Genomic DNA, 22,764 nt, shown 5'->3' with positions numbered 1-22,764 from the left:
TTTTTATCATCTATTAAAATGTTTTAGATTGGTCAAAATATGTAAGAAAAAATATCTTTTTTCAAAAAAATCCATGCATGTTTTGGTCAAAATTTTGACCAACATGGGCTTCATATTGTTTTGAAAATGAAAAAGGTTGATGCCCTATTTCATTGTTATGCACACTCATTGCAGTCAGTTGTCATTAGATTGTGCCTCAAAATTTCTACTTGAATGTGATAATCTTAGTCCACTTTTTCCTTATCCAAACTATGTCATATAGGACATGGAAAGGTCTCATTTAGTCACATAACCACACATACATCACATGTTGCACAAGGGCTACACAGATTTGCACAATCATCTTTGGTATGTTGAATGCTTAATCTCCCACCTAACCCTCAAACCTTTGAGTGTGGTGAGCATTGGTAGAAATAGTGCAGATAAGACTCATTTGCACCACTTTTTCGCATTGAACAAACTCTATAGAACCTACAACATGCATTGAGGTCTTCTTCTAAGAGGTCTTCTTCCAATTTGAGACGTCAAATCAACATCCAAAGAGTAGTGTAGAATCACTTCACCCACGACTGGCTAAATGAGAGGCTTTATGCTTTGTGCACTCTTGTTCCTAAAATCACCAAGGCAATATTCCAAATTAGGGTTTTCTTTTCTTTTCTAGTTTCTTTTTCTTCTGTTTCTTGAAGATTTTGTGTGAAGTTCTCTATTTGTGTGTTCTAAAAAAGGGTTATGCTTTTGTTTGTGTAGATGGACAAGGCATCGATTGTTAGAGATGTCATTAGCTATATACAAGACTTGCAAAAGTAGGTGAAGGACATTAATGCAGAGATCTACAATTTTACTGTGCACTACATAAAAGTTCTCAAGGTTTGAGTTTTATATGATAGTTGGGATGCCTTAATTGTAGTAATTGTTGTGATACTTCTGGTAGCCATTCTTGGTTTTTGTATGTCTCTCTCTCTCTCTCTCTCTCTCTCTCTCTCTCTCTCTCTCTCTCTCTCTCTCTCTCTCTCTCTCTCTCTCTCTCTCTCTCTCTCTCTCTCTATCATTTCCTACAAATAGTAAAACGGAATGTTCCAGCTTTAGTGGATCTAGACTCTAGTGTTTTTGTTATTGGTTCCTCTATTCTTCTATAGGTAAAATATATCATATCTATACTAATGCTTTTAAGGGTGTCTGACTGATAGTATTGACTATTCTTGGCTTCAAGCATATTATATATGGGTAAGCCTTATTTTGATTTCTTCAAAATTTTATATGCTTCATGAAAAGTAGGTTTTTTAGTTTATTTTTATTTTTTGCCACCTTGATAAGATTTACTATTTATGGAAGGTTGGTCATTATTGGATGGTTGCTTGTGATGAGAACATTTGTTCTCAACGGTGTGTTTATTGCACTTAACAAGTAAGTTCTCATTTGTTGAATGTGAGTTTATTATAAATGTTGTGATTATTAATCTATCTCTACTCTACCTCTAAGTTTTTTTGGTTGAAAGTAGGATTCTAAAAAAATTTGGTGAAAAGAGATTTAGATTTAAAAGGGGTTAGTGTTATTTCTATAAAGATTAGGATCTTAAAATCTTTTTACTAGAGATAAAATCTAAGGCTTGATTACAAGGTTATTCAATTATCTACAGAAGTAACAAATAGCCTAATTAGCTAGGGTCACTTTTTGTATCTATGAGGCTTTAAAATGCCTAGAGCATGGATATTTGGACCTTTCCTAAGGGGATCTATAGCCATTGGATTATACCTGTTTATATTGATTTTCTTCCTTCGTAGCTATCTTCATATGAAGATAGCTACAAACAAAATAGTATAGTATTCTTTCTCTAGGTCTTCACTTCAAGTGTTATACTTTATTGGATAGTCTTATACCTCAACCTTGGTCTTATACCTCAATCCTAGTGTTTTCTATAAATCTAAAAGGATGAAGCTCAAAAGCTTGATTCTAGGCCCTAGGGTATAATAAACATTTCCAAATTTGTAGTAGATTTTTTCTAAGATATCTCAATATTTGAAAGTTGAAACGTCTCTTTCTATATTCCCCAAATAATTTTTCCTATTTAATTCTCCTAATCTAACATTCTCTTCATTTCAGGGTTCATATTGATCTTGATTTGATTTATCCATACAAGAAACGATGAAATAATGATGGAACTAAGCCTTTTTAGAGATTGGATTTGTACATTCATTCATACCTTTTTCTTTTGTAATAAACCTTGCTCCACTCACTTTTATTAGGTAATGAAATGGTTATTAGATATTGGCAGATACTTCTGGTCTTATGCTTTAGTAGCTAAATTATTTTTTGGATACAAAGAAAGTGTTATGCTTCACTAGGTGATCACCAATAACACCCATTCCACAATATTCTACGATGTTGTAGACATGATTTACCTTACATGCACTCAGACAATAATTAGTGCAAGCCTCATTATGTATCTTGGAGGAAAGATCTAATCTAAAGAAAACTTACAAAGTTTTAACTATTATAGTAACAGATTTCTATTTCAAAGTATATGCTTTGATTGGTCTTAAAGCCAATTTAATCTTGAAGGTTTCAAAAATTTATTGACATCATAATATGTACTTTGATTGTTCTTAAAACCAATTTAACCTTGAAGATTTCAAAAATGTATTAATCTTTAACATACCCATGGAGGATTTCTACATAAGATAATATATGAACATTGAAATAGACCATTACCTGTCTTGATACATGTTGAGGACACCACTGTCATGAATCAAGTAATAAGTTCAAGGATATGTTGAAAAGGCCTCACACCTACAATCCAAAAAAATGCCTTTTTCATACCATCCAAATAGGCTTAATAGCATACTCTTGGTGAGTCCAAGTACCAAAACCATGTTATCTCATGTCATACAATTTATGTTAATATTTTGGACAACACCTGGGTAGTAATTTTTTATGGAGGGGTTTGTGGAAAGTCATAACTTGAAGCTATGTGAAGGTTACATCTAGATTTAACTTTGAAGAAAAATTGGCCAAGCAATTGTTAGGGACTTCTTACGTTAAACAACAAAATATCTTCAATTTGGGTGTTGTTCATTCAGTTCCCATTTCACCTTAACTCTAATCATGAGGTGTAGCACGGTTAGATGCTATATCAAATTTTAGAAAATAGTCACAATATTATTAGGTAACTCTGGATTTGACTGCATTGTCCATTTTTTATTAACACTTTGGATCATATTCTATGATCAATCATTTCTATATTCATATGAATCATAGAGTATGATTTGAAATGTTAATAAAAAATTGTTAATGCCATCAAATCAAAAAACCATCCAACAATTTATCATAGACTATAGAAACTTCATGAATGAAGAGCAAAATGTTACCTAATTGTGGGTCCAATAATGTATCATAGACTGTAGAAACTTCATGCATGCAGGGCACAATGTTGCCTAATTATGGGTCCAATATTAGATTTGAGAATATGCCCAAAAATATTTTTCTTACCAGTTGTGATAAGTACCAATCAATCCACGTTCGTAGATGGCACCGAGAGTATTTAGTTTTGCATCGGATGGAACCACATTCATGACCCATGAGCGATCATTTTCCAAGACAATAGCAAAGCCTCCCAAATCAGAGTTCATGTCCATTATGTTTCTGTATCCTCCTTGCCCCAAATTTCCATTGAACATTTTGTAGTATGAAACTCTCTCATTCCATAGTTTGTTATCTTCACCAAACTTTTCAGCTGTAATTCCAGGAAGACTGCCACTGCTTATCCTTGGAGAGACAATTGTAAGATTTTTTGGCCATTTTTCTAAGGCCCCCCCTACAACATCATGGATATCATTCACCTCTGGAAGTGTTTTTGTGCAAGTTTCCATCTTCTTATACCTTCTATTCAACAAGAATTCAAATTGTCAGGAGCAAAAACATATCAAACAAAGCTAAGCTGTAAAGATGATCTAATTGATTGACATATATTCCTAATTTACACTAAAAGATGTTGAGGAGATGTTCTGATACCAAATTATTATAATTTTTCATTCTAGAAGACTTATATTGCTATAAAATAAAAATGGGTAAAATTACATACCAAGCAACATCAAGGTTATCAGCTTCACATATTTGGGGAGTTTTGTAAACACGTCTATTTTTAACACAATAAATATGGTTTGTGGGATTTTTCCATATAGTGAGGGTGACCCTTTGAACAACCTTATTTAATTGTATCTTGCTCTGATTTCAAGTCCTCTAGAGTTCTTTCCCAACCCTTGTAATATTTTTTGCCAATTTATAGGAGGACCAGATAAAATCCAATACCCACCAAGCCTCAACACCCTATCCACTTCTAGTAATGGTGGTAAAAAGCATAGGTTAGCTTAGAAAAAAAAATTCCATCCATTACTAAATCTCTACTGAAGAAATAGGTTGGATTTAGATAATTACCATAGTCTTTCCATGGAATAAGACAATGAGAGTAGTGAGCCATATCAAATGATCTTGCTAGATGTGGCATCCTTTTAGAAGCCATGATACCAATCATTGCTAGAACACCACATTCCAAAGCAAACTATACTTGTGATTCATGTGTATCCCTTAGTGCAAAGGACATGATTAAAATGTTTCTCTTTAGTAGGTAGGCACCCCAACTAGCAACCTACAAATCATTATGAAAGAGAGTCACTCTCCAATTCTGGTAGTTGATGTATGTGATCAAATGAACAATCAATATCAATTTCATTTGATTTATGCAAAATGTAAATATATAACTTATTGTTTATCTACATTAGTAGAAAGCAAGTCAGTGCAATCAATGAGAAAGTTTAACTTATAAGAAACAAAGTGATTTTTGATCTACTGGTTAGATGCTTTGATTGTTGAACTTTTAAAAGCCTTAAGTTCAAATAAGAAATGGAAGGTTCTTTAGGGCAACTCAATCTTGTACCAAAAGTAAGAAATTATTCATAGTAGTAGAAACTATTAGGAGAAAGGATAATTTGACCTGAAAAAGTGACTTAGGAATGCCTATTAGTGTATAACTATACATTAGTCTTAAGTACCTCCCTAGATAAATACCCACGAAATTAGATTCTGAGGAAGGCCAAATTATATACTCTCTCATGAAATGATGTAAGTTGACCAAAAGATCTGTCTTACATCAGCCAAATTACAAAATCTGATGATTCAAGGTCCTAATATGATACTTAAAGACTTCATCTCAAAAAATATAAGGCTACAGCATGTAAATCAAAAAATTGGATCAATGGCTAAAGTCTTATAGTTCAGTAGACCAGCAAAAACTAACTTATAAGAGCACTCAAAATTTTAAAGGATCCATTAGTCTAGTTTCATTACTATAGACCAACATTTAGATCACTCATTCATTGCTATAAATTGATGAAAATATGATGCCCCTGTTGAATGATTTTCAAAAGGTAATGTCCATTTGCCTAGAGCACACATAGATCACATCTAATTCATATTTCCTTTTATATCTTACTGAAGAGCATATATTTCCTTGAGGAAAACATTGACATACATTAATATGTGTTGATCTTTTAGTCATCTTCATTAGTTGATGCATTAATCACATTATTCATTGCTATCAGGATTAGTCAAGGCATGCTACTAATAGCACCTAAGTAACTTTCACCTTGTGACATCTCTTTGAGGCATTTTGCAAATAATTAAGATACATTGTCTATAACTCCACATTTTGCAAACATCTAGGCCTTCTAAAAATTATAGGATCATTTTAGTTACATTTGAAAACATTAATCAACAATTTCCATATGTGTAGATATAAAAATTAACTACAACATGTCCAATTTATTTGTAGAAATATTTTCCTATGAAGGAAGACCACGCCTGACAATATGAGCCCAAAACAAAATAATAAGACAATGGCTACATTGTGGGCTTAGTTCTAAAGAAAACCTAAAAATGTTATTGTCTTTGCAAAAAGTGTAAGGGCTTAAAGAATCAAAAAATTCTAATCACAACAACCCAAGATCATTGTAGGCAACATGGTTAGGTTGAAGGGGCCCACAATTTTTGTCCATTGCTGAATGTGGATTTCCTAATAGAGGAACATGGAGATGTGAATGTCCATGCTAAGGATAACACTCCCATGGAAGAAGATGATAATGTGCCAGAGGACATGATTGAAGAAGATGGTATTGGGGTAGGTGATGGAGAGGCTCACAATGATGGTACTAGAAAATTTGATAATGATGATGAAGATGGTCTTGATATACCTTTACTTGAGAAAGCACATGAGCCCTTATACAAAGGCTCCCAAACAACTCTACTCTTGGCTATAGTGTTGTTGGTGAACTTAAAGGTTATGAATGGTATATCCAATGTAGCAATGTCACATATGCTAAGGTATGCCATTTTTGTCATCTTCAATGTTAGCATACAATTACTATTCATTATATTAACAATGCACATTTGTTGTTGTAGGTTGGTTACTGAGTTTTTGTTACCACTATCAAACATTTTACCTCAATCATACCGAGAATTATCTAACATTATGAATTAGATTGGAATGAAGTATCAGACAATACATGCATGTCCCAATGATCACATTCTATATCATAAACATGAATTTGCAACAGAATGCCTTGATTTTCATATTAGTAGATATCGGTTAGATCAAATAACAAAAAAGGTGCCTCACAAGGTTTTTTGGCACATTCCCATTATTTCACATCTTCAACGATTATTCAAGTGCACTAGCTTGGCATAATTTATGGATTACCATGCATGTAATAGAAGTCAAGATGATATTATGCAAATTCCTGCCAATGGTTCTTCATTTAAAGAGATAGAAGAAACATGGTCACACTTTAAGGAAGAACCTTGTAATTTGAAGCTTTCATTGGCAGTGGACGGTGTCAATCCATATGGAGATATGAGATCTATTTACTTAGTGTGGCCTATTTTTGTTATCAACAATAACATTCCTCCTTGGATGTCCATAAAGAGGAAGTGCATGAAAATGGTCATAATAATTATGTAATGTTTATGTTCATTCAATTACTAGGTAAGTACCAAGTTAAAGATATGAGCATGTATATTGAGCCCCTAATTGACAAGTTGTTGAAGTTATGGAATGGTATTACTATGTGTGACATCTCTAGATCGATAGGACACTAACAATTTCAATTCCATTCAATGCTTGTATGAACAATACATGATGCCCCTGGGCTAACTCATTTTTGTGGTATGTTATATTGCTAAGATCACATATTTTTGGTATGTTATAGTGCTTACACATTACTATCATATGCTTAAGTTCAGCATGATAATTATACATGATCTTTTGGGTCTTCATACAAAGGGAAAATTTGCATGTCCAATTTGTGGTCCGAAGATGAAATCTCGTCATTTGAGAAGTTTAAGAAAGTAGGTGTTCAATGAGTTCGAGCACTTTCTCCACAATAATCATAAGTATCAAATTGCTAAAAAACATCTTTTCAATGGGAAAGAATAGACATCATCAAGGCCACAAAGAATGACACCTCATCTATGGAAGTTGGAATACGATTGACTAAATCATCGAGGTAATGTCCAATTTGTCGTCCAAAGTTTAAAATTTGTATTTTGGTATTGTCTTGTATTTACTAATGCTATAATTAATGCTCGTGAAGATCATCAAGGCATCAATGACCAACTTTATAGAGGAATCAAAAGTTATCCTACTCAATTTAGTAGGTTACTATACTACAAGGATCTCCCAATCATGCATTTGTTTGATGCTACGCATATTGGAAAGAATGTAACTGAGACACTATGGAAAATGTTGGATGGAAGGCATGATACAATTTTTTTTTCTAAAATTTGTACTAACATTCATGAATCCAATCATGCACTAAAAGATTTCATTGAATCAAATTGCAATGGAGACCACATAAATACAAGTGCCCTTCCTTGGTTATTAATGAAGCAACAAAGTGACGACTTAAAAGAAGTCATTAAAAGTGAAAAATATCCAATAGGATTTGCTGCAAATATAAGCACTCTTCTATCAAAAAAAGGTGATTTTGGGCCAAGGTTGAAAATTCATGATTGGCATACCTTCGCCAAGGTAAGTCATGTTCTCTATTTATAGTATATTTGTAAAATTGAATGTACAACCTTTTGCATTATTTAATAATATATTGAAATGATCATTTTTTAATGATTGCAGTACGTCCTACCTCTATCCCTTCCACAATAGTTTGACAACAGTATTAAAAAAGTTATATATGATCTTGGAAAATACATGACATTATAAGTGTTTTTTCTTAGATTTGTAGCTTTTTATCTAAAATCTATTGTATAATTTTATTTGAAATCTCATTTATGTGTTTTTGCATGTTGAATCTCTTTTAGATGGTTAAAGAAATTGATAAAAAAGATATAAAATATTGTAAGAGAAAAATTCCATAGCTTATGTGTGAAATGTAAAAGTGTTTACCTCCAACCTTTTTCAATGCTCAAGAACACTACCTCATACATCAAGTTGAAGAGATTGAATTGTGTGGACTTGTGCAAATGAGGTCAATGTGGATGGTTGAGAAGCACTTGAAATTTATGAAGGGTTTGGTTTGACAAAGAGCATGTCTTGAAGGTTCTATGGTAGAGGGTATATGGTATACCAGACCATGGTGTACATTAGTGAATATCTTTCAAAATTTGCAGCAAATATCCCTATAGATCGCACTTGGGATCCCAACTCTAATGAAAAATTTGAAGGGGAGTACCTAACAGGGAAAGGTAGTTTGAGGAGGGTGAGAGGTAATTATAAGTTATTTTTTTTGTAGTTTAGTAATTCTTATCCATCATTAATATATATAAGTTATTTCTAACTGGTGTAATTGTCTTCTTTATAGTTGGTCATGAGTGAGATGCACTACATTTGTATATTGCAAACAATCTTGATTGGATGATGGTATGGATTGAATAGTCTCAAGAAAATGGTTACTCATTAACATGGGATGATGTTTCATCATTGGTTAAATAAGCTCATCGTAATGGAGATCCCAATGTTACGCCAATGGTACTTGATCTAGTATATGGTTTAAGAGATACAAAGGTATGCATAAGATTACTAATCATGAGACATAAGTTTAGTATCAACTCACAGATCAATGCAAATAATCTTGACATGTTTGAATAATTGTAGGTCAAACACCACAAAGCTATGTACTACCATGGCTATAAATTTTGCACAAAAAAGTCAGATGAAATGAAGAAACCGTGTGATTCCAGGATAAGTGTTGTCTTTGTGGTCACCAATATTTCATCTAGGACTGACATACATCCTCAACAATCTAATAATTGATACTATGGAATTTTGGATGATATACTTGAGTGTGACTTAAATTCATTCAAATTATTTCTATTTGTCATCAAATGGTTTAGGCTATGACTAAATAGAAATGATCTTGATAGGACTATTATTGAACATGACAGTGGATTTACTATGATTAATACAAGGTCATTTGAGCCAGTCAAAAATGAGCCCTATGTTCTTCCAAGCCAATGCAAGCAAGTTTTTTACTTTGGTCTTCCACACAAACCAAGTTGGTCATTTATAGTTAGACATGACCCAAGAGGAAGGACAGTAAAGTATAATGTGATGGAAGAAGAAGATATTGAAGAAGCACAAGATGAAGTAAATGATTATCAGGAATGACAGTTACCTACTGATGATGAAGAAGAAGATGGTGATGATTTTGGTCATGCTAATGATAATGGTGATAATGATGATGATGATGCTGATGAAAATCATGATCAAGGTGATGAAGATGGTGATAATCATGGTGATGATGGTTTAAAAATGCTCTTTGATAAACCTTGTTGGATAATGAAAGAACTTTGTTTTATGTAATTATCTATGAATGATGTGTATTAATACTAATTTTTATTTTATGTTAATCAATATTGTTATGTGTTAATGAATTATTGATTAGTATTGTGTATTAATGAATTTTATATCATATTAATGAATGTTATGTGATTGTATTGATTGAATGTTATAGTTCATAAATGGATGAATGAATGAATGAAGTATGTAGTTAGATGATAATGGGTAATTTAGATTGATGTTATGAGGAGGGGGTTGAGGCCAGATGAGCTTCCACCTTCACGTGGTTGGCCTTGTTAAGTAGAGAATATCATAGTATTCTTGAAACCAAGTGAAGCTCAAACTAACATACAGGTACACCTTGGATAATTAATTATACACTTTCTGCACATTTGAAAATATAATGCTAAATCATTTTTTTGAGTTACCTTTTGTTTCTTGGTGTAGACTATGGACAATGACCTTGCACTAAAAATATATATTAAAGCAAGGGCTACCCCCAAAGTTGTAGTAGCTTTTGTTGAGAGAAGGGAGTTTGATAAAATACTTATTTACTCTAAATAGGTATGCCTTGGATTTGTTCACTTCTCATTTATGATGGAAGATAGGGCTTGTTTATGTTTAAACTAACTAGAAAAATATATTTTTCTTGGAAGCATTTGTTTCTTTTAGTTCAACATTCTCTTTGTTGTGTTTAATGCTTATAGATTTATAGATTGTGAATGAGGCATAACATAGGGCACTCATGAATTTTGTAGGTTGGGCACACTCTAGATTACTTGTTTCTCCTTCAGACAATTCTACGCTCTGATCCCCAGGTATTATCAATTTATAAAAATATATTTCTAATAGTAAATCTGAAGATGTTTTAAAGAAAGAGGTCTTATTTGTTGAAAATTATTTCCAAGGCATTGTTAATTTTGCACTAATGATGTCTCAAATGGAGGGGGGTTGTCTAGTTGACTACAATGTCATCATAGATCTTTTTCTTCAGGTATATGCTTTCTAGATTTTGTAAGTTCACATATTTTCTTCCTGTTTATAAATAAACTTTGGATTTTGATGTTGAAGACTGCAGTAGAGGTGACTATCAAACTATTTCTCTTATTTCAATTTGAGTTGACTATCAAACTATTGCTCTGATTGTGGTGATTAAGAAAGCTAAGCTTGAGCATGATGAAGATGGAATTACTACTACTACCCTTCATGAGATATCCATTCTAAGGATGTTATCTCATAATCTTAACATTGTAAGGTAAGAAACACATTTTATCTCAAAGCCAACAATTCATTTGCAATTATTTAGATTGAATACATTGTGTCTCAATGCCAATAATTCCTCTATTTTTATTTACATTGCATGCATTGTTTCTCAATGACAATAATTCCTATGTATTTGTTTACATTGCATTGATCAGTCTTCTCATTGGGGCTAATTAAGGCAATTATGCAAGTTGCTTGATGTCCATCACATGAAACGCAATGATAGGATACTCTTTGTCTAATTGGTATTTGAATATATGGATTGTGATCTCAGGAATTACATTGACAAAATATCCAAGGAAAAAATACCTCATAATCTTATCAAGGTATTTTTGTATGCTAAGAAATAATGTTTCAAATTTTACATATTATAAATTAAAGTTTCTCATGAGTTAAGGTAGATACCAAGTGTTGCATTTGATTCAAATTATTTATACTTTCTTTTGTAATAAATCAATGTTGGTGTATAATCTTATGTTCTAAGGTGTCTTAAGAACTAAGGAAACTCTTGAGGCAAATTATGGTAGTTTTAATTAGATTATCTATATGAATCACTAGCTCTTTGGTCTTGTTGCTAGTATTTAATTCTATCTTGCTTTAGTCCCCAACCCCCTTCTTATTAAGAAGTTATTATGTTGCAGAGCTTCATGTACCTGTTGTTGAAGGGAGTTTCTTACTGCCATGGTCATGGTGTAATGCACAGGTTCTTCTATTTGTTTCACATGCGTTGTGTTGTGGGTCAATTTTGATTTTCTTTTTTAACAAATTAGTGATGAAGAAACTTCATGATGCACTTTGGGCTAATAGGATCACTTATAAAAGTACTATTGGTATGTCTCCCTTCCAACTAGTATATGATGTAGATGTAACCATTCATTTCATTTAGAACTCATTCCCTAAATCTGTAAATGGCAATAAAAGATGAAAAATTCTAGTTTGGTATTGAGAAGAGAATCATGTACTTGAATCATCTAGAATAGAAAAGAGAAAAAATGTTGGATATCATTGAAAAGCATCATAAAAATATAAAGAAGATATTCAATAAGATGGCAACAAAGCTCATGCATAGCAATCAAGTGTACTTGGCCAATTTGGATCCCCCATTTGATTTGAATGGCCCTAAAATGAGACGTGTCCTCACAAAGAAATTTGAATGATCACTTGGGAGGATTGGTATATGCATAATTATATACATACATATTTAACTGCATACATCTTGAGGAATCCCTTAGATTGGCTCAGTTTGGATGATACTAGAATTTGCTATCAATGCTAAACCTCCTGTTCTGAAATGATTTTAACACAAGAACCATTATGAGATGGATAAAGAGCTCATAAATGGAAACTAACCATCCTAAATGAAGTTGGATCTTGTGCCCAATTTTTATACCTCCCAAACATGATTTTTTTTGTATAGGAACCTAAGTGATCCCTTGCTAGGTTTGGCACATGCACAGTTTTGGTTTGTCATACTATCTAAGCCCCTCTTTGGGACTCCAAGTCAAGTTATCCTTTTCATTGCAAGTGGTCTAGCACCCTACTCAGATCACTACCCAGCTCCAAACTATTGTAGCCCAATACTATTTCTTATTAAAAAAACTACCATCATCTTCACTACACACTAAGTTGTATATTTCTACACTTTTCTATAGCTCACTGAATGCTAATTTAAAAGTCCTTGATTGCCCCAACATAACACTTATCCTTGGAAAATGTATTGCTTTGTATCATGCTAACACTGTAGCTATAGGAATTCCCCTATGAGAGTTATTTGTTTATTTCCTAGGCAATTGAAGGCTTCTTCTTGGGGAAATTGATCCTTTGTACAATGCTAACGATGTAACTGTAGGGTCCTCTAATTATCCTAGAATAGTTGTTTGTTTAATTCCTAGGCAAGTGAAGGTAGAACTTTTTGTTGGCCACTTTGCCACAAAATTGAATCTCAGCAACCAGCACACATCTCTGATTTAGCAATTACCACATCTGCAAATCAAACTTTCACTATAATGTCTAGGTTGTGATAAATGGGAATAATTGATAAGGGGAAATTTAGAAGGTAAGGGGATTGCTCCAACAAAACCCTTTTCCTTAGAAAAGTTAAAGCTTTGTAGAAAGCTAAAAATGTAGCTGTAGGGTACTCTAATTCCCTATAATACTTAGTTTTTGAATCCCAAGTAGTTTGAAGGCTAAACTTTTCAATGGTCACCTTCTGGTGAGAAACATATATTAAATAGGGTTGCAAACAAGAACATAGGGGATATTTTTACTCTTCATGATGGTCCCCCTTATGCCAATGGAAATTTGTATATTGGGCATGCCTTGAACAAGATACTAAATTAAAATATTTTATCAACAAATATAAGTTGCTTGAAGGGTATAAGGTGCACTATGTGCTTGCTTGGGATTTCCATGGGCTACCCATTGAGCTCAAAGTTCTACAGACCATAGACCAAGAGGCAATGAAAGAGCTCACACCATTGAAAATAAGAAAGAAAGTTGCTCAAGTTGCCAAGAAAATTGTTGATGCTCAAAGGAAATCATTTAGGAGCTATGGAATATGGGGAGAGTGGGACAATCCCTATCTGATACTTGCTCCAAAGTATAAAGATTTGCAGATTGATGTATTTGGGAAAAAAAAAATTCAAGGCCACATTTATAGAGACTGGAAACTAGTTCATTGGAGTCCCTCATCTAGCACAGCTTTGGTTGAGGCTAAGTTGGAGTATCTAGAGGGACACATAAAAGAAGTGTTTATGTTGTTTTCAAAGTGGTTGATGTAGCAGACACAACTCCTGATTTTCTCAAAGGACTTCTACCTAGTTTGGATTTGGCTATATAGACTACAACCCCATGGACAATTCCTGGAAATGTTTCTATTGTAGTCAATGGTCAGCTTCTTTATGTAGTGCTCTAGGTAAGAACAAAATCATCTGAAGATACTGCTACAAAAGATGTTAAAAAGCCTATTTTTGAAAGTGTTGATTCATGAAAGATTAGAGAGTCATATTTTTAAGATTATTTTAAAAAACATGACCCACTAATCTTTAAAATACTACATACCATCATCCAACACTTCCAATATGGTACATTTACGATATTCCCAGTTGTTATAAAGATGTCTCCAAAGTGGATAAGGGCACAAATGGTATATCCTTCTATGAGAATATTGGAGTCACTAATCCTTCTATTGTGAGAATCATAATCAAATTTTCTATCAATTCTTAATGATGATCTATGTAGAAACTTCATGGTAGTTATTATTGGTTTCAATGGTTTCCAATAAGAATAAGAGGATTTTTTGTCTAATGGAAATAAATCTAAAGGAGAAGGGCACTATTGATTCTTTTTACGTGGTTAGTAGTTTCTCTTAGGATGAGATAAGTATTTCATTTCATACCAAGAATAACCTCCTTAACAATGGTTCACAAGAATCTCTATGCTTTATAATAGAATTTTTATCAAGCTATGCAATATGTAAGAAAAAATATTTGTAGCATTTTCCTTTTCTGTTACAACATTTTGAATCCCTAACTAGTTTGATCTATGGAGATAGGTGTTGAAAGTGCTAGACTATATCATGAGGTGAGAGATGAGATTGACTTCTATAGGGGAAAATAGATTACAATTGTTGAATGCAAAGCGGAATGATTTTGAAAAGAAAAAGTTTTATGTATTCATTTAAAAAGAATCTCAAGGAAGTAAATTACTACATTTTCCAAACATAATAGAGAAAATATATTATTTATGTTATCAGATGGACTAGATGTAGTAAATAAAACCATTCCAATCTAGACAATTCATAAAATATGTAGTGCATACTATTCAATGGAGTAGATGTAGTTAATAAAGATAGTTCATAAAATTATTTTCAAAGCATAATGATGGAAAGAGGAGATTTAACTAGTAGATAGATGAACAACCTAATTGTTGATCATTTTCAATAGAACCATTTTTCATTTGTTGAAGTACTAAAAATTTGTGAAAAAAGATAGAGCTGAATTTTTTCTTAAAAGGAGGGTTATGCATGATGTCATAACTACCATGCACACACAAAAAAATTCAAAACTAGTTATCATTTAGTTTGCATTCAACTCATAAATTCAAGGACAACTAACATTTTGTTAGGATTCTATTTGTGCTATTCAAATAGCAGATTGTAGGTGATTGATTAATCTAGGAAGATGGCTGCAAGTAAAATCCCTTGAGGTGCTTCCAATGCAAGAGAGGTAACAAATCCATTTCTTATACTCCATTTTTGGATGATTAAGATCTCTTTATTTTTCTTTAGTGAAATTGATTGATCGTCCTAGTGTTAGTTGCACCATTGTATGTTTGTTAGTACATAGCTTTTTCTTTGATCATCCTAGTGATTTTAGTGATTATTTGAAGTTATGACTACTATTCTTTTCATTGCATCTTATATCTCATTAATTTCTTATGTACCCTATTGTATAGTGGGGCTTGATTGTTGATGCTTCTAGATTTTAAACTATGGTGTTTACCAACAATTATTTGATATATAAGGACTTTCTTTCAAATTCAATTCAACAATAGTAGACACATTTAAGTACAAATAATTCATCAGTATCTAACAATTTGAAATCCCTGATCCAAAACTAAAAAATTATTGGAAGTAATTGTGATTTTGAGAGGGGGGATGAATCAAAACTGTGTTTCTTTTAACAAGATAATGTGCCCTTTGTAATTTAACATTACATAAGTAATGAATAAACAAAAATTTCTTATAATAATTGTTGTTGCAGTAGATTTAGTTAGTACTTTACAATTGAAGTGGGGGGTTGAGCTTGATGTGTTGGGAACTTTTTGTGCTTCAGATCTTGAAAATTACAGTTATATCCATCTCTTAGAAAATAGGGAATGCCTTGTCGTTGTGGTTGGAGATTACATAACGATAGAATCTAGAATAGGGTTGGTTCATACTCCCCTAGGCCATGACCAAGAAGATTTTTTGACTGGCATGAAATATAAGCTTCTAGTACTATCTCCTGTAGATGATAATGGCAAGTTTACTGAAAAAACTGAGCAGTTTGTTGGTTTGGATGTCTTGGGTGATGGAAATGTGGTAATTGTCAAGAGCTTAGATGAACACTCATGTCTTATCATGGAAGAAGCGTACAAACATAAATATCCTTATGACTAGAGGACAAAAAGCCTACAATATTTAGAGCAACAAAATAATGGTTTTCCTCTGTTGAGAGATTCAGGAAAGCTATTTTGGATGCTATCAAGAATGTGAAATGGGTTCCTCCATAGGCTAAGAACTAGATAACATCCATGACTGTTAGCTGATCTAATTGGTGTATTTCATGTCAAAGAGCATGGGGTGTGCCTATTCTAGTTTTTTATCATGTGAACTCTAGCAAGCCATTGATGAATAAAGAAACTATAGCACATATCAAATCTGTTATAACCAAAAATGGAAGTGATGCATGGTGGTACATGAGTATTGAGGATCTCCTCCTAGAAAGTTATCATAGTGAAGTAGGAAACTATAAAAAGGGCATGGATACCATGGATGTTCAGTTTGATTCAAGATCTTCTTGGGCTATTTTTGTGGAAAAAAGAGATGGACTAGCTTGGCCTGCTAATCTTTATTTTGAAGGAAGTGATCAACACATAGGGTGGTTTCAAAGCTCTTTGTTAACTAGCATAGCCACTAGAGGATAGGCACCATACAAGAGTGTTCTAACTCATGGGTTTGTCTTTTGAGGTTTTTTTTGTTAGGAATTATTTGTTACTATATCGAAAGATTTTTGAGTCTTTTTCATATACTGGTTAAAATTAGTTTATTACTAAATGTAAAGAACTTTATAAATATAAATTGAAAATAGTGCTATGGCCGAAGTTTTCCTTACTCATTCCTTAGTTTTATTTATAATTTTGATAGGTTTTGTTATTTCTTTTTTCAGTATTTGAAAAGTATTTTAACTTACTATCTATGACTTTCTTTAATTCACAATGGTACCAAATCATGGAACAAAATATAAATTTAGCTTTCAGCAACCTTCCACATTATGTTTCTATATATCAAGTATAATGGTGTCTATGTTTTTGAGATGATGCTTGAATGGGATATTGAACTATGAAATGATTTTGAAATTGTTTTTCATCCATTTCTATATCAGTCAACCACAAACTATAGTTAGTATTTCTAAATTACAACATACTGAAATGGTGATTGCCTTTTTTAAATCAAAGTTTTAGGATGCAACATAATATTGTTGTTCACATTTAAAATTTCTAGATGCTGGAAATTTAAATAACATTTCCTCTATTTTTTTAACAAGGGGAAGCACATGTCTTTAGGTATCTTTGTTCAATGTGGTTGTTTAAGCACATACGTGTAGTTAAGCAATCTGAACCTCTAATGTTTTTGGTTGTTGATAAGGAATGAGAAGCCATAAATGCTTTAAGGAGTGAAATAGCAAGACTCCAAAAAGAAATGAGTGACCTAAAGCATATGGTGGAAACTTGCATGGACATGCAGCTAGAGTTGCAATGCTCTATTAGGCAAGAGGTTTCTACTACTTTAAACTATTCAAATGGAGGCCAGGGTAAGTCTTTCGTGACAATAAAAGTCTAGAATTTAGGTTTTATTTAGCTAAACCTTTATATTCTTATCATGTGGTAGGTGTCTGAAGTCTATTGTGAGATTGATGATAGTAGTTCCACTAGTTTACATGATGTCATGTTTCAGAAGTTTAGCAATGCCCAGGATTTTCATTTGAACAGTTCTCCATAATTAATACTATAAAAAGGGATCATAGTTTGTTTTTATTTTTTGGAAAATGAAATTTTCCTCTGTTGTAAGAACTAGGGCTTATTTTGTATTTGCATATTCCTTTATATTTCATTGATTATTGATACCTTCAATTTCTTGTTGTGCACTAACATTAGTTCTTTTATTGTATCTGACTTATACCTTAGTGTAGTTGTATGGTATACTATTAAGGTTAAGTGGTTTTCTGCCCTTTGTTAATGAAATCATGTAATAAGAGGAATGTGATTGCAATGTAAGAGCTAGGGGTTTATTTTGTATTCTTTCCTTTGTATTGCAATGTTGATACCTTCAGATTCTTGTTGTATACAAAGTTAATTCTTTGTGCCCGTTTGCCCCATTTTACAAAAGTTGAACATCCAGAAAATATGAGAGCTATATTGGGTGCCTATTTGCTCCATTTTACGCAAGTGCAGGCAAAGCTAGTGAAAGGCGCATTTGATTTCTTGGGCATCAATTATTATACTAGAATATATGTCATTGATGACAACTCTACTCAAAACCTATTGAACAATAATTTTACATAGGATACCCAAGCAGCATTAGTCTGTGAGTGAAGTATATTTTTTATTATCAATAACTAGTTTTAAATACTTAAAAATTCTTATTTCTAGTGTTCAAAAATTGGGTTGAGTAAAGTGGATTCCAATAAAATATTAGATGATATTATTTATTAGTTTGTTTACAACTCTCCTTCCTTTCTGTAGATGAACGTGATGGTGTTCTAATTGGACCTCAAGTAAGCTTGGAAAACCTAAAGTTATAAAAGTAGTAATTCAGTATTTTTGAGATAATAATTTGATCCAAAGCATGGAATGATTTATCAGAGAGGAGTAGATTGGCTACATCTTTATCAAAGAGGGATTAGGGAATTACTCAATTATTTGAAATACAAATACAACAATCCACCTATTTATATCACAAAGAATGGTATAATACAAACATATGAATTATAGTTTGTTTCCCTTACCAAAAGCTTATTCCTCTTTTCATAATAACTTTTTTCCTCACTGAGCATAGTAATCTTCCATTGCTAGGTGTTGCTATTCTTCGCACTATGTATAGCAATGCCTGATTCTCTTCTAGCTATGTTATTGTTATTCATCCACTTATTCCTAAAAAACATTGTGATTAGTTATGTCCACTATTCTTGTAATTGATATGTTTGGTTAACATGTGATATAATGCAGCTAATTAAACTTGTTAAATGTAATGTTGTTGCAATTCTTATAAAACTAATTGTTATCTTCTAGAGGACTCTTGACGAAAAGTTATGTTGATACATTGAAAACTCATTATAAATCATAGGAAAACATAGCAAAGATCATCCTCAAATGATAGCCATAAACACAAGGAATTTAATTATAATTATAAAATAAGGTTTATGGAGTTATCGCCCAAATTTATTGTACACCAAACAAATAGGAAGGTAGAGACTGAACTAGTTATGGCTCTAGAAAAGGCAGTATGAATTTAAATAAAACCATTTACACACATACATAATCTTAAAACATGTTTTCAACCATAACTATATGGAAAACACTTCAAATGTGTGTAGTCAATGATATATGCTCTGTTGGATGTAACCAAATGGGTGATAGTGAAGAACTATTTGGGATCAGAAAATACCTTGAAAGTTTTGCATTCTCAATACAGTTGCATTAAACATAGTACACTAGAACTACATACCATTAGTAGAGTGTGAATCCATGAACCTTGATCCCATGGATATAGGGTATGTAGGCAGTATGGGTTATAAAGGATGTTCCCAGTAGTACCTGAGTATCTTAAATATAGATAAGAGTGATAGCATTATATTGTTAATGAAAAATATTATAACCAACAATGTCCAACATGCCTAGATACTTAGGAAGGTACTTGGAAGACAAAAAATCCTATAATATTTAGAGCAACAGAATACTCCCTTGTAAGTATTTCAATATTCATAGCTTCTTTGAGGCATTCTATAAAACAGTTCACATGCCTTGCCTATGATTTGGCATTTTGCATGCATCCTACACTCTCTCATCCTAATGATGGATTACAGAGAGTGATCTAAAATGACGATGCTAAAAAACACACAAAATCAAATCCAAAATGAACTTGCATTACAAATGGATTGTGGAAATTGGATATTGTTAATTTTGCATGCATGTCTACTAGGAAAATCACAACTTAAACATATATAATTGTCATTGTCCTGGTAGACATGCATGCAAAATTAAAAATATCAAATTTCCACAATCCACTTGTAATGCAAGTTCATTTTGGATTTGATTATGTGTGTTTTTTAGCATCATTATTTCAGATCACTCTCTGTAATCCATCATCAGGATGAGAGAGTGAAGGATGCATGCAAAATGTCAAATCATAGGCAAGGCATGTGAACTGTTTTATAGAATGCCTCAAAAAAATATTGACCAACCATTGGTCAAAATTTTGACCAATGCCTGGTCAAAAACCACCAGCTACTGGTCAAAATTTTGACCAACTCCTGAAAGCTTTCTACCAAGCATTAGTTGAAATTTTGACCAATGCTTGGTAGTTTTTGACCATGCAGTAGTCAAAAAGTTGACCAACACATAAAATTTTCTCATCAATCATTGTTTAAGGTTTTCAACCAATGCCTGGTAATTTTTGACCAAACATTGGTTGAAATTTTGACCAATGCATGGCATAGATTACACTAGGATTCTAGGATATTTTTGACCAATGCATTGGTCAAAATTTTGACCAACTAGTAGGATGGTCAAAATTTTGACAGAAAAAACTTTGTTCAATTAGTTGGTCCAAATTTTGACCAGCTTGGGTCAAATTTTGACCAATAATGGTCAAAAAATGGGGTCAAATGTACTAGTGAGTTACATATTGCTGCAATGATAATTTATGGGTGTCATCCCCACCCCAGTTTTACCTTCTCATTTTGGAGGGTTTCTAAGTGACCAAAATCTTGTGTTATCTTTTTCATGCATGTCTTTACTTTCATATTAATTTGATGTGTTAGATGCATGTGGTTGATAGAAAATTAGAAGTTTTAGAGGTTAAAGTTTGTTACTTTTGATTCACCCCCCCTCTTAGAAGTAAATCTTTCCACATGTAAATTCCAACAAGTATGGCACACAATAATCTATACAAGAAAGAAATAGATAATGGATTAATGATTTTGGTAATATTTGTTGATGATATTATATTTGCAGGAGATGATGATGAAAGTGACAAGTTTTCAGAAGAAATGAAGAAGGAATTTGAAATGAGTATGATAGAAGAGATGAAATACTTCCTAGGATTATAGATTGTGTAGGATAAAGAAGGAATTTGAAATGAGTACGATAGAAGAGATTAAATACTTTCTAGGATTATAGATTGTGCAGGATAAAGAAGGAATCTTTATTTTTTAGAGTAAGTATTTAAATGATCTATTGAAAAGGTTTTCTTTGGAAATATGTAAACTAATTGGAACACCTATGATAACTGGACACAAGCTATCTAGAAAGGATGAGACACCTACTATTTAGGAGAAGTATAGATCTGTGATTGGAGGATTGAAATATCTAACTCACACAAAGCTAGATATACCAAATGTAATTGGAATTTTTGCAAGATTTCAAGATGATCCTAGAGAAGCACATTAGGTATAAGTTAAAAGGATATTTAGATATTTGAAGGGACCACTAGAGTTTGGATTGTGGTATGAAAAATCTAATGATTTCACTTTATATGCTTATACTGATGTTGATTGGATAGGTAGTATGGATGACAGAAAGAGCACCAGTGGTTAAAGTATAATACGAACAAGTATTCTACATGGAATGGTTGAGAGATCAGTTGGACAATGAATTTCAGTGGTCTTTTCCTAGAATCTATTTGGACAATCAGTCCTCCTACCTTCTACAACTCCTAACAAGGTTGGAATCTCCTAACTGGGATTCAAAGTGTCCTAACAGGGACTCTTATGTACTGAATGTGTTTATAGATTGCTAAAAAGGAATATATATCAATATATCTTTGTGGGCATCATTCCCACTAGGGTTTTCCCTTTGATCAAGGGTTTCCCTAGTTAACAAATATTGTGTAATTATGTATGTGCATCTTGTTATGGTTTCTATTTACTTTGATTGGATGGTTAAGATTAATTAAGGTTGATAAATGTTTTAATTGGATAAATAATTCACCACCACCCCCCCCCCCCCCCCCCCCCCCTAAGTTATCTTGGTGGACTATTATGTCTAACATAATGAATTAACCATAATTGAGAAATGTAAATGTAAAGGAAATGCTTGCATGTAGTAGATTTGAATAATATCAATTGAAAGATACAATTACCTTGAAAGATGCAATTTTATTTTTGATATGTGATCAAGTATGTAAGTGTAATAGCCTTGAAGCAAAGAAACCATATGGAAATAAAATAAGCTAAAACCTCATATATGGAAATTTATGTGACTTGCCATGGATGAATAATAGAAGAAGTTGAATGGATTTGAATTATGGATCTTCTCCTTTGAGCCAAACTCCACTACCACCTTTAAGGAAGAAGTTTGGTGCAAGAAGGAGATGCTTGGACTTAAATGCTTGAAAATGCTTGAAGAATAACACCTTGAATACTTTCTTTCTTATGGATGTCTTGAGAATGCATGATGATGAAAATGAAGCCCCCAAGCCTCCTTTATACTAGTTTTTGGGTTTGAAAAAAACTCAAGCTAACTAGGGAATTAAATAAATAAAATGGTAAACTCTAGAATACTTGGGCCCTAAACCCCCCAATTACCAAGGACTGGGTCGACATAAGTCAACCTAGTCCTAGTGGATAGGTCAAAAAGGCCACAAAAAATGTGAAGAGGAGGTGCAAATGAAACTAGAA

The 22,764-nt window shown here is 32.6% G+C and overlaps 1 pseudogene; it reads right to left on the bottom strand.

The window, feature by feature from the left end:
- Positions 1–2,705: 2,705 nt before the first annotated feature.
- LOC149532600 (putative methyltransferase PMT18) lies at positions 2,706–11,787 on the bottom strand (annotated as a pseudogene).
- Between the last annotated feature and the right edge of the window lie 10,977 nt (positions 11,788–22,764).

This window comes from Cupressus sempervirens, chromosome 10 (genome assembly GCF_028749045.1).
Source record: "Cupressus sempervirens isolate cs-2001-9-10 chromosome 10, ASM2874904v1, whole genome shotgun sequence".
Lineage (NCBI taxonomy): Eukaryota > Viridiplantae > Streptophyta > Pinopsida > Cupressales > Cupressaceae > Cupressus > Cupressus sempervirens.
The sequence above is the reverse complement of the archived record's forward strand: the minus strand, read 5'-3'. Positions and strand labels throughout refer to the sequence as shown.